The following is a 14,412-nucleotide window of genomic DNA, read 5'->3' as shown; positions in this document are numbered from 1 at the left end:
TGTGAAATCTTATGGGACTTAACTGCTAAGGTCATCAGTCGCTAAGCTTTCACACTACTTAACCTAAACTATCCTAAGGACAAACACACACACCTATGCCCGAGGGAGGACTCGAACCTCCGCCGGGACCAGCGGCACAGTCCATGCCTGCAGCGTCCAAGACCGCTCGGCTAATCCCGCGCGGCCGAAATATACTAGAGTACACTCATTTTCACGGGCGGAGCAGGTGGTGGAGAAACCGCAAAAATGCTCTAGTCTAAGCGCATTTTTTTAAAAGTTCATGTTGCCTAGCGCCGTACCTGTTTAACACTTTGGTCTAGGAGTAGGATCATCGAGGGACGGATATGTTGTTTCAACTGGTAAAATTGAGTTTGTTACGAAAAACAAAAGAGCCTGTCAGAGCTTCATACAAAGATTTCGCTTGTTACATGTGTGAGAAATTCTGACACAGCCCTGTTTAGATCCTACAACGTGTGTGTGTATGCAGGAGCTGAAACTTCAAAAAAGAATATCATGTTATGTAGAAACATTCTATAGGCATGAATGCAAAGAATGCTTTATTACAAGCGTGCAATAGACTTGTGATTGTCTCTTTCAGTACGCTAGCTTTATGTAACTGAATAATCACTATGATTCCATCGTCATTCAGTTATTCAACTTCAAGTGTGTGTTAGATGTCTGTGAATAAGGTAATGCTGTAGTTCTGACAAGGGAAGCTCCCCATCGCACCCCCCTCAGATTTAGTTATAAGTTGGCCCAGTTGATAGGCCCTGAAAAACTGAACACAGATCAATCGAGAAAACAGGAAGAAGTTGTGTGGAACTATGAAAGAATAAGCAAAATACACAAACTGAGTGGTCCATGTGCAAGATACGCAGCATCAATGATAGCGTGAGCCCAGGACCGCCGTGGTCCCGTGGTTAGCGTCAGCAGCTGTGGAATGATAGGTCCTCGGTTCAAGTCTTCCCGCGAGTGAAAAGTTTACTTTCTTTATTTTCGCAAAGTTATGATCTGTCAGTTCGTTCATTGACGTTTCTGTTCACTGTAATAAGTTTAGTGTCTGTGTTTTGCGACCGCACCGCAAAACCGTGCGATTAGTAGACGAAAGGACGTGCCTCTCCAATGGGAACCGAAAACATTTGATCGCAAGGTCATAGGTCAACCGGGATTCCTCCACAGGAAAACACATCTGATATATTCTATACGACGCTGGTGACGGCATGTGCGTCACATGACAGGAATACGTTGTCGACCCACCTCACTTGTACACTTGGCGAATGGGTAAAAAGATTCTTCTACCTTGCCCGATTTAGGTTTTCTTGTGGATGTGATAATCACTCCCAAAAAAGTGACGAAAACGTAAGTGTTTGTCACATAAACTGAAAATAAAAAGTTAAAATTTTGATCCGAGAGAAGACTGGAACCAAGGACCTATTGTTCCGCAGCTGCTGACGCTAACCACGGGACCATGGCACTCCTGCTCTTACACTTTCCTTGTTGTTGCCTGTGTTGCACATGGACTACTCAGTTTGTATATTTTGCTTATTTTTTCGTAGTTCCACACAACTTCTTCCTGTTTTCTCGATCGATGTGTGTTCAGTTTTTCAAGGCCTATCCACTGTGCCAACGTATAACTAAATCTGAGGGGGGTGCGATGGGGAGGTTCCCTCGTGAGGTGTGGTAGTGAGTGAAGTACGCAAAGTATGGTCATGCTTTAGTTATCGCTATTAAAGAGGGATAGTGACTGTGCGACTCTGCTTGTTCAACAACAGAGCTGTAACCACACGTTAGAAAAAAATATTCGATAGCTCTTGCTTCGTTAATTAGGACTATGGATACAGGGGAAAAGAGAATGTTACTGCTTACAGTGTGTTTGAACGGGTGAAATCAAGAAATATGTATAATGTGTTCTTGAGTAGGTATGTGAAACTGATAATAAAGAGTCGTCGCTACGTGAACGCTTTTGATTAGTACATGTCCCCTGCACAGCTTGTACCATTACTACGTTATATATATTTTACTTTCCACCTGGTACCGAGCGAGGTGGCGCAGTGGTTAGCACACTGGACTCGCATTCGGGAGGACGACGGTTCAATCCCGTCTCCGGCCATCCAGATTTAGGTTTTCCGTGATTTCCCTAAATCGTTTCAGGCAAATGCTGGGATGGTTCCTTTGAAAGGTCACGGCCGATTTCCTTCCCAATCCTTCCCTAACCCGAGCTTACGCTCCGTCTCTAATGACCTCGTTGTCAACGGGACGTTAAACACTAACCACCACCACCACCACCACTTTCCACCTGACGTATGTCAAAGTATGCGCCGCGCTTTAAGCACTATGACTCGAAATGGCGATGGCACACTGGGGAGCTCCCATCAGCGTCCCTTACCTCACTTTACTTTACGGTTTGCAGCAACGTCATTCTCTGTTTTCTGAGTCGTGTAGCGGATAATTTTTTTTTTCATAAAACATGGGAGGAGTGACTATGAAGCAGAGTGCGGATGGGGGAATAGCGGATATTATTAATTATCTGGCGTAAAGCACTTAAAGAACTGGACAGTTACTTTGGTTCGAATTTATTCAAATAGAGGCAATTAGTAACAGCCGCGAAATTACCAAATGTACCGTCATACCGTTAAAACATCATGATGTCTTTGAAATCGGTGAACTATACTTTCACGCTAATATCAATTCTAAAATAGTTGTTGGCGCCCGACACCAGCAGACAATTAAGTAGCTGCAGCTATAGGAAAAATTCCACAACCATCTGGATACAGACAATGCTGGCAGACTGGCACAGACTTGTCCAGTGTGGTCAGACTGGCACCATAATAATATTGTATGTTCCGTATCCCAGTAAGATGCTGTTACTTTTTTAATGACCTATTTCTTTACTTCAGGGTTTCTATGATGGCGAAAGTAGACAGTTCATACACTCCTGGAAATGGAAAAAAGAACACATTGACACCAGTGTGTCAGACCCACCATACTTGCTCCGGACACTGCGAGAGGGCTGTACAAGCAATCATCACACGCACGGCACAGCGGACACACCAGGAACCGCGGTGTTGGCCGTCGAATGGCGCTAGCTGCGCAGCATTTGTGCACCGCCGCCGTCAGTGTCAGCCAGTTTGCCGTGGCATACGGAGCTCCATCGCAGTCTTTAACACTGGTAGCATGCCGCGACAGCGTGGACGTGAACCGTATGTGCAGTTGACGGACTTTGAGCGAGGGCGTATAGTGGGCATGCGGGAGGCCGGGTGGACGTACCGCCCAATTGCTCAACACGTGGGGCGTGAGGTCTCCACAGTACAATGATGTTGTCGCCAGTGGTCGGCGGAAGGTGCACGTGCCCGTCGACCTGGGACCGGACCGCAGCGACGCACTGATGCACGCCAAGACCGTAGGATCCTACGCAGTGCCGTAGGGGACCGCACCGCCACTTCCCAGCAAATTAGGGACACTGTTGCTCCTGGGGTATCGGCGAGGACCATTCGCAACCGTCTCCATGAAGCTGGGCTACGGTCCCGCACACCGTGAGGCCGTCTTCCGCTCACGCCCCAACATCGTGCAGCCCGCCTCCAGTGGTGTCGCGACAGGCGTGAATGGAGGGTCGAATGGAGACGTGTCGTCTTCAGCGATGAGAGTCGCTTCTGCCTTGGTGCCAATGATGGTCGTATGCGTGTTTGGCGCCGTGCAGGTGAGCGCCACAATCAGGACTGCATACGACCGAGGCACACAGGGCCAACACCTGGCATCATGGTGTGGGGAGCGATCTCCTACACTGGCCGTACACCACTGGTGATCGTCGAGGGGACACTGAATAGTGCACGGTACATCCAAACCGTCATCGAACCCATCGTTCAACCATTCCTAGACCGGCAAGGGAACTTGCTGTTCCAACAGGACAATGCACGTCCGCATGTATCCCGTGCCACCCAACGTGCTCTAGAAGGTGTAAGTCAACTACCCTGGCCAGCAAGATCTCCGGATCTGTCCCCCATTGAGCATGTTTAGGACTGGATGAAGCGTCGTCTCACGCGGTCTGCACGTCCAGCACGAACGCTGGTCCAACTGAGGCGCCAGGTGGAAATGGCATGGCAAGCCGTTCCACAGGACTACATCCAGCATCTCTACGATCGTCTCCATGGGAGAATAGCAGCCTGCATTGCTGCGAAAGGTGGATATACACTGTACTAGTGCCGACATTGTGCATGCTCTGTTGCCTGTGTCTATGTGCCTGTGGTTCTGTCAGTGTGATCATGTGATGTATCTGACCCCAGGAATGTGTCAATAAAGTTTCCCCTTCCTGGGACAATGAATTCACGGTGTTCTTATTTCAATTTCCAGGAGTGTATTTAAAGATATGGCGTACACTCAATATGTTAGTATAACAGAGACAAAAAATGGTTCAAATGGCTCTGAGCACTATGGGACTTAACAGCTGAGGTCACCAGTCCCCTAGAACTTAGAACTACTCAAACCTAACTAACCTAAGGACATCACACACATCCATGCCCGAGGCCTGATTCGAACCTGCGACCGTAGCGGTCGCGCGGTTCCAGACCGAAGCGCCTAGAACCGCTCGGCCACAATGGCCGGCTAACAGAGACATTCTCAGCAAACTTTGCATCACCGAGGTATTTCAAGTATGTGACATGCGCTAAGGCATGGAAGAGTGCAAAGTGGCTAACACATTTCTGTTATGGAATCAACTGAGATGGTATACCCTATAAAGACTTGGTGATAGCGCTTCGAAAATTCGCCGCACACACACAATTATTTACGTCAAAGGCACTGAGAAAACCATGTGGTTAAGGCGAATCTTCAAGTCTGCAGCTATTCAAAACCTGGAATTCTTTCACTGGCCTGCTCTCAATTGACTGAAGAAGAATAATAAATATGGAGGAAATAGTGTTATGTCTGCCTATGAAAATTTAAAATTACTTCTAACAAGGGAACCTCCCCATCGCACCCCCCTCAGATTTAGTTATAAGTTGGCACAGTGGATAGGCCTTGAAAAACTGAACACGGATGAATCGAGAAAACAGGAAGAAGTTGTGTGGAACTATGAAAAAATAAGCAAAATATACAAACTGAGTAGTCCATGCGCAAGATAGGCAACATCAAGGATAATGTAAGCATAGGTGCGTCGTGCTCTCGTGGTTAGCGTGAGCAGCTGCGGAACGAGAGGTCTTTGGTCCAAGTCTTCCCTCGAGTGATAAGTTTATTTTCGTAAAGTTTTGATCTGTCCGTTCGTTCATTGACGTCTCTGTTCACTGTAATAAGTTTAGTGTCTGTGTTTTGCGACCCCACCGCAAAACCGTGCGATTAGTCGACGAAAGGACGTGCCTCTCCAATGGGAACCGAAAACATTTGATCGCAAGGTCACAGGTCAACCGATTGCTCCACAGGAAAACACGTCTGATATATTCTATACGACACTGGTGACGGCATGTGCGTCACATGACAAGGATATGTTGTCGACCCACCTAACTTGTACACTTGGCGAATGGGTAAAAAGATTCTTCTACCTTGCCCGATTTAGGTTTTCTTGTGGATGTGATAATCACTCCCACAAAAGTGATGAAAACATAAGAGTTTGTGACATAAACTGAAAACATAAAATTAAAATTTCCATTCAAGGAAAGACTTGAACCAAGTACCTCTCGTTCCGCATCTGCTCACGCTAACCACGGGACCACAGCGCTGCTGAGGTCACGTTGTCCTAGCTGTTGCCTGTGTTGCGCATGGACTACTCAGTTTGTATATTTTGCTTATTTTTTCATAGTTCCACACAACTTCTTCCTGTTTTCTCGATCGATCTGTGTTCAGTTTTTCAAGGTCTATCCACTGTGCCAACTTAGAATTAAATCTGAGGGGGGTGCGATGGGGATGTTCCCTTGTAAGTCGGATTAACGAAAATAAATAATTTTTTTTGTTAACAATCCGTGTATACTTTTTTTCCACGCCTATGTCCTTAGCGTGTAAGTTGTCACGACGATACTATACCTGTCTCCATCTATAGCTGGATTCCACTGGAACTGTATGTGACCCACTCGTCACAGCCTTGCTCGCTGTTAGCACTGGGTAGCTGCAGCTGCTCTATTAATAGACCCACTTTCACCCCACCTGCTGTGCGCTCTCTCTGAAACCTTGTCTTAAAGCCACCACGTCTTCTAGGCGCGTGCAATACAGATTTGGCTGCAGTCAATTCTCTTAAATTGTGAGTGCTAAATGCGCCACGTATTGTAGACACTGCGAGGTGCGATGCACGAGCGCAGAATGTTTAACCATATACATTTTAGCAAAAACATAATGATTAGGTTTTTTTCTAAATAACAACAGTGATGTAGGGTAACGAATTTTTCTTCGTTTATTCAATTCAGTTCTTGAGTTTTACAATTTAGTTCATCAGATACAGTTCACTTTAGTGCAAAGATACTCTTAGCTTCTTCTTCTTCTTCTTCTTATTATTATTATTATTATTATTACTAGAATCCAACACATGTTGGGACATGTAATGATCATAAAGGTTTACGTGGCAACGACTCTTTATGATCAGTTTCATATAAATATTCAAGAACACATTACACACATTTCTTGATTTCACCCGCTCAAACACTCTTTAACCAGTAACATTCTCTTTTCCCCTGAATCCATAGTCCTAATTAAGGAAGTAAGAGCTATCGAATATTTTTTTGTACTGTGTGGTTACAGCTCTGTTGTTGAACAAGCAGAGTCGCACGCTCACTATCCCTCTTTAATAGCGATAACTAAAGCATGACGATACACTCACTACCTCACTTCAGAACTACTGCATTACCTTATTCACAGACATCTAACACACACTTGAAGTTGAATAACTGAGTGACGTTGGAATCATAGTGATTATTCAGTTAGATAAAGCTAGTGCGCTGAAAGAGACAATCACAAGTCTATTGCATGCTTGTAATAAAGCATTCTTTGCATTCAGGCCTATAGAATGTTTCTACATAACATGATATCCCTTTTTGAAAATTCACCTCCTGCATACACACACACGTTGTAGGATCTAAACAGGGCTGTGTCAGCGTTTCTCACACATGTGACAAGCGAAATCTTTGTATAAAGCTCTGACAGGCTCTTTTGTTTTTCGTAACAAACTCAATTTTACCACTTCAAACAACATATTCGTCCCTCGATGATCCTACTCCTAGTCCAAAGTGTTAAACAGGTACGGCGCTAAGCAACATGAACTTTTAAAAAAAATGCGCTTAGACTAGAGCATTTTTGTGGGTTCTGCACCACCTGCTCCGCCCGTGAAAATGAGTGTACTCTAGTATATTTCGGCCGCGCGGGATTAGCCGAGCGGTCTTGGACGCTGCAGGCATGGACTGTGCCGCTGGTCCCGGCGGAGGTTCGAGTCCTCCCTCGGGCATGGGTGTGTGTGTTTGTCCTTAGGATAGTTTAGGTTCAGTAGTGTGTAAGCTTAGGGACTGATGACCTTAGCAGTTAAGTCCCATAAGATTTCACACACATTTTTTCTCACAATGATTTCTTAGTCAGGGGAAAATTATGTGTGTGTGTGTGTGTGTGTGGCGGAAGCTATGCATGGAGCGCACTGACACAAACCTTCACTTGGCTATCTGAGTATATAAAAGATGCCACTGTGTGTTGGCTGGATTTACAAGTATCGAAAAGACCGAAAGGTTTCGTGGAAGTGGTGAAATCGATAAACCTAAAATACTCTAGGTCTAGGGCTTTTTTTAAAAATTGTAATCACTTCCTTTATTCATCGACAAATACGTAATGACAGGAGGCCTTTTTGCAGTGCAAAAACGACAGCCAGCTGGTGCAAGTGTGGACGTATCATAATTTTTTTATACACCTATAATTGATAGTCAGAAATGTTTTGCTGCTGCTTGAACTTGAAGGTGCTGTGGCGTATGTCCCGACATATGTTTGTGGGAAATAATGAAACTACTATCATGTAAAAATGATGGCATATGGCTAGTCGTAACGGGTGGATGCACTGGACATGGTGGATTGTGATTTGAACCCATTGAGAAGTATATCCGAACATAAGTGGTGATAGATTCATTTCCGTAAACAGCTGCACAATATAGCAATCCATGTGTCCAACTGTACCTGCTATAGTGTACAAACAGGACGGGGCATACGCTTGTAACAACACACCCTCTCATCGACACCCACAAGCGTATCCAAGCACTTTCCTTGTTGTTCTATCGGTAGTGATGTTGAATACAGTACACCAACCGCGTCTGTGACGCCTTTCCAAGAGTTGCGTCCCCGGTTACGGTATTCATTATCAGTACACAGTTCCAGAAGTCTGTCCTTCGTAACACGTGTTAGAGAGAATCTTGGCAACACCTTCCAGAAGCGCTGATTCAGCGACTTTGTCAGATAATTTCCTAGGTCTGAGGGGATTCGAGATATATAGCATGTGTCAGTGTGTGTAAACCAACATTTTTTCAGACGCTGTACAGATGTAAAAAGATAACTGCCCTGTTTGTGTAGTGTTACTGGGGCTTATGGTGTTGTATGAGTGTGTGCCCTATCGTGACGGACGTAAAGATTAAGGACACCGATAACCGCAAGAGATTTTTTTACGTGTGCGCTATAGATACTGAGATTCGTTCCAGAGGAAACACTACTTGCACATGTAATATTTAATTGTAGATAGACTGTTAAATGTTCTTGTGAGTGTTGTATATATTTGATGTTCTGTGGACAACTGTTTTGCGTGGCTTAACTGTCAGTGCAACGTAGCGATCTATGCAAAATAATTTTGCCTCTGAAAGTCTCGTCTGCAGGAAACACATGCGGACTGTGCTCCCACACGCTGGCCTGGGTGGCCGAGTGGTTCTAGGCGCTACAGTCTGGAACATCGCGACCACTACGGTCGCAGGTTCGAATCCTGCCTCGGGCATGGATGTGTGTGATGTCCTTACGTTAGTTAGGTTTAAGTAGTTCTAAGTTCTAGGGGACTGATGAGCTCAGATGTTAAGTCCCATAGCGCTCAGAGCTATTTTTTTGTGCTCCCACACAGGTAATTTGAGAGGTAAATTTACTGACGGACTGGTTGTCCCGTAGGAATGTGCCCTGGGAAGGCACTGCGAATTCCCTCGGCTGTGGACTAAACTGCAGCTATGCGCCATCACACTAGCAACACCGCTAGGTGAACACGCACTTCGATAGGAGTTGCGCTAAAGTACGGACTCTGGCGTCAGCGTCGGGCGTCGAGTGGCGGGATGTGTTTCTTATTATTAGCGGTCTTTCGTTTAAACTATATTCCATCTACATATACACTCTGCTAGCCACGAAGCTGAGTGTGGTGGAGGGCACTATTCACGCCAAAGTCATATTTCCCTCCTCCTGTCCCACTCGCGGTTCGCGCGAGGGAAAAACGAGTCTGAATGCCTCGGTACGAGCTCCAATTTCCGTTGGTGATCACTGCGCGATATGAAAGTTGGTGGTAATAATATATGCTCTACATCCTCGGTGAAGGTAGGATTTTGGAATTTAGTGAACAGCACTTCCATTTAGCGCGTCGTCTATGCGTAAGTGTCCCCCCCCCCCCCCCCTCCCCACAATTACAAATTTTCAATGAGATTTGTAACGCTCTCGCGATGGTTAAATGTACCAGTCACGAATCTAGTTGTTCTTCTTTGGACCTTCTAAATCTCTTGAATCAGACCCAACTGGTAAGGGCTTCATACAGACGGACAACGCTCTAAGACAATAGGATGCCACAGATTAAAAAAAAAAAAATTATCCAATACATGTGATGAATATCGATTTAATTAATTTGAATAAATTTTTATATCAAAATGGTGTTAGCGATACAGTAGTTGAGGGGGTGGTGTGTGTGTGTGTGGGTGACATGCAGCAGAAGAGCAGGTTAAGTGCAGAACACTAAGTTAATCTGAATAATTTTTATGTACAACACACTACAATAGTTTGAGGGTGTGGGTGACAAAGAAGAATGCGCCAGAAATGGTGTTCAAAAGCATGTGAAATTCGAAAAGTGTACCAGAAAATGGTGGGAGCATGTAGCTTATTACTTAATTTCGTATCAAAGGGGGTAGAATAGTTTAAGTGTGGTGACATGGAAAACTACTTAATAGAACAATAGGTTAAGTTCCGACAAAGGGCCGAACATCAGGTTAATACACCCACAGTACAGTGTCTAACATTAGGTTATGCAACATGTTTCCCCATGTAATTGCTTCTTGCAAGACCTAGATGTTTCCAAACAGCCTAGAATCATAAGCAAGAGAAATCCAATCCCCCACAGACTGAATTTTTTTATAAATAAACTATATACCCTTTCCATATATTCCATACACTGCTTTGAATCCCCTAAATTGTTCAATCAACAATACTACACACAGTGTCTAAATTGTTTAAACAATATTCCATACAGAGGAATCGAATACCCTCCAAATCATCGATCAACTGAGTCTTTTTTCTGCCAATTCCTAGGAGGACATGGCGGTTGGATGACTTAAGTTGGTGGAGGTGCTCTTTTATCCCGCCATTTTCTTAAGTTTGTAGAGGTTGCATTGTCCTGATGGAATTTGAACTTCCCACCAGGTGGGTTGTCACTTTCCCACCAGAGAGATTAACTAATTGATCAATTTAATAAAGTATTCAATCAAATTGATAAAAGAGTGAGAGGGGGGGACTATTCCAATAACTCACACCTCAAAGTGTACCTGTAGCAGCGATCCTGAGGGGGGAGGGGGGGGGGCATTGGAACAATATAGCTTTCCAGGGATGTATAGCGTCCACTGTTCACGTCTGACCACTCTTAACGAATTATACTATGTTTGTATCACTCCGATATAAAATGAACCTACTAGCAGAGAATACCTGTTACAAGGAAACAGATAAACGCATAACAGTGGCGTTTCAGATGTGATATTACACGTCATGCTGCCACTAAGTCTGTAAACAGGACATTTGTCAAACAGATGTACACACGGGGATTGCAGTGCCTCACAAACACCTGTTGCTGTCTTAGAATCGCCTTAGTAATGAAACTGAAGTCTCGATTTTATATACAAGATGTTTAGGGAAACATCTCTCACTCGGCAATTAGTCCTGGGCTGGACTCGCAGGTACGCATGGTGCCTAGGTATACACGTGAACTACCAGAGGCATCTAGCACATGGGACGGGCTGCCCCATTAGGATTGCCAGGAAGCATGCATCCTGTGTTATTCTGGGAATTTTGGGAACCAGTTTTTGAAAGCATTGCAAAAGATTTCTATAGCATATCCCGAGGGACACTTGGCTCTTATTTACATAGATATGTGGTGTCAGTATAACACTGTCAACCTTTCAGCTGTGCTTACGAGGGTGAATCGCCAGGCAAACATCTTGCGGCTCCACGTCATCGTGCCAGCAACGGTGCCCAGGTAATCATGTGTGTGGTGTCTAGCATATGAGACATGGCTGGACCGGTGTGTGCACGCTTTGGGGCCTCTGTAGGGAACAGTTTTCGCTGATACATTGTGGTCGAATTTCTTAACTATAGTTTAAAAGCAGTTCAAAGTGTTTGTGCACTGTATTATTTTCGGCTTGTTTGCATAACATTATACATGCGATATTTTTGACAATTTTACGACTAGTGAACGTGTCTGTGCATCAGTGTACTGAATTATTTTGTGAACATGTCTGTAGGCCGTGCAATGCATTATTTTGACAGTGTATAATTAGTGAGCATGTTTCCAGAGCGTTTTACATGCATTATTTCGTTAATTTACGAGTTGTTTGCATGTCTGTAGATCAGTGTACTACATTTTTTAGGTAATTTGCGAATAGATTCCAGGTCTGTAGTCTCTGTAACGCATTATTTCAACAGTGTGCAATTAGTGAGCATGTTTGCAGAGCGTTATGCATGCATTATTTTGGCAATTTACGAGTTGTTTGCGTGTCTGTACAGCAATTTACAGCTTTGTTTCGGTAATTTACGAGCAGTTTGCAAGTCTGTAGGCTGTAATTGAGACTCCAAGCACGTCAGGGCGAGTGTTCTGTATCAGTGTAACAAATAAACTATGTGAATCCATCGCTAAAGAATTGGTCCAACTTCCACTGAAAATAAATAAAGTACATTCCTTACTCACTCCTGCAGCTGGACACAGACCGAGTCCTTTTCCCGCCATTTTTCCCCAGACCGCCGTCTTGGATTATGTCATGGGAGGGACGTCAGTGCCCTCTGGAGGCGGTACTGTGTACTAGGTCAGTTGAACTCTGGACTTCATGGTGAACACACTGGTTGGAGCTATTGCCTATGACAACTCAAATTCTTTAAATAAACAATGCATGCAAAATAAAGACTTAACGTCCAGCCTATCCTGCAGCCCAGCACAGTCTGAGTCCTCTGCCAGCCAATTCCAGGGAGGAGGTAGTAGTTGGATGACTTAGGTTAGTGGAGGTAGCCCAGTTGACCTATTTTCTCGCCCTTTCCTTAGGGTGGGGAAGGGTGGGGAGGGGAAGGGAGGGAGGAGAGGGGGATGGGTTAGGTTAGTGGAGGTAGCCCAATCGGTCTGTTTTCCCACCAAAATTTGATCTCCACCATGACGTTGCCACGTCTATCGCCGCGATCTTGTATCCGCCATCTTGAATAAATTTCGCACCAATGCAGAGTGGTCTGATGGCCCCATAGTCTTACTACTGCCATGTTGGAGTTTCGCTGTAGCAGATAGGTTCGAGAAAGGTGACTCGTTCCTAGATATGAGAGTGGCATGAATATGATTCACCAGTGGCTGTAATTAATAAAAGACATCTTCATAGGATCCAACGCAAGTATTTGGTTGAATGGATAGACTTGAGTCCAAATCGCAGACAGCGTTTCTACCAGGAATCGTATCGCTATCAGCGACTCTTGTGTGAGGATGTAGAACCAAGACTGTTTTTTATGCAGGGTGACGATGACATAGTAGTTGTGATCATGTTTTTAATAGCGCGGTTCTTACGCTAAATATATGTTGCCGGCGGTAGGGTCCTTCTGTGGTCAGCTTCAAATGTCGGTTCTGAACAGTGCTCCTCAAAAAGACCGTCGTCTTCCCCCCAGGGATCCCCATATGAACTACATGGTGAGTGTAACATGACTAATGATAAAGAAAAATTACTTGCCATGGAAAGTGACTCTCATAATCAATTTAATTAATTAGCTTATCAATTTGATATTAGCGACATGCCGCCTGGCGGGTGGAGCTGATGGCCAGGGCACCACAGATGTGATTCTTGACTTGAAGTTTCTTGTTGCATTGATTTCTTTTAACGATATCAGAACCTCCCACCTACACAGGGAGAGACGACCATCGTAATAAAATCAGACACGTTACTGAATTTATAAAGTGATACGTAGTATAAACCTTTTATTTAGAACTTCTCTGTGCTGTTACCTTAAGAGAGTGCTGCTGTGATAGTGGTAGATCTTAGAACTCCATCATGAGCCTCAAATGAGTTTAATTTTCTAGTCCTGTGATGCAGGACGTGACCGATAAGAAAAGAATACTAAACGAGAATATAGCCCACGCCATAGTCCTGTACAGGATTTGCACAAGAAGTAACTGTAGTTTAGTCATGTGAAAACGTGTGTATTGTCCGATTCCCTCTGTCTTCGAAAATAACTCGTATAAACTGGAGATTGGTGTATGGTCAACAACATAGCCACCTCTGATTCTGTATAATGAGTTTTTTAAACTGGGTGGTCTACGTTCGGGTGGAATTGTATAGAACTCATGTGTACATCCAAGCTGGAGCTGCTTGATTCACAGTGCACTGCAGCTGGCTGCAACGATTATCACGAGGAGTGGGCAGCCGGAAGTAATGCATTGGCTCAGCCTGTGATGGGTACAAAGAATGCGGCGACCTGTCTGATCTTGCCCACAGCAGCGGGGGCTGGCGAAGTGACCCGTGTGCTGGGTGAGTGCGACAGAAGGTAGGTGTGTGTGTTACTCGGGAGAAGATTCAAAATGATGGACGTTTGCACTGGAGGTATTAATAACATCTGAAATTCTACCACTCCAGTCATCCCCAGATGGCCTCCATGGCTGGCGGAGGTGCACTCTGGCACGCATGCGCATCCACGACTGTGGCTGTGGCCGCGGCTATAATTTTCACCGACCTCTTTACGTGGCGCTGACGGTGTACATGGCGGGCGCACGTGCTGCGCTGCGTATGGATCTTGGGCTGGAGTGAGAGGGTATGTGCGAGTGTTTTCAGCTATCTCCGAAATCTAGTCGTGAAAACTATTGCTACGCACTGGCTCATGGTTCAAGTTTTGTGTTGAGTGCTTCTCAATACATTGCAGTGGATGCAGTGGACTCTGTCTGCAGTGGTACTCACTGTTTTCTCTATCCAATCATGCAGTAGACCTTCCTCCTTCCGAATGTAGTGG

General features: G+C 44.9%; 1 non-coding gene across 1 annotated transcript; it reads left to right on the top strand.

Annotated features, from left to right (window-relative positions):
* The first annotated feature begins 8,845 nt into the window (after positions 1-8,845).
* On the top strand, positions 8,846-8,929 carry Trnas-gga (transfer RNA serine (anticodon GGA)). The gene is given in 2 exon segments: positions 8,846-8,885; positions 8,895-8,929. It is a non-coding gene; the product is annotated as a tRNA-Ser (tRNA).
* Positions 8,930-14,412: the final 5,483 nt, after the last annotated feature.

Source organism: Schistocerca serialis, chromosome 11 (genome assembly GCF_023864345.2).
Source record: "Schistocerca serialis cubense isolate TAMUIC-IGC-003099 chromosome 11, iqSchSeri2.2, whole genome shotgun sequence".
Taxonomy (NCBI): domain Eukaryota; kingdom Metazoa; phylum Arthropoda; class Insecta; order Orthoptera; family Acrididae; genus Schistocerca; species Schistocerca serialis.
This window is presented reverse-complemented; position numbering and strand designations above follow the sequence as displayed.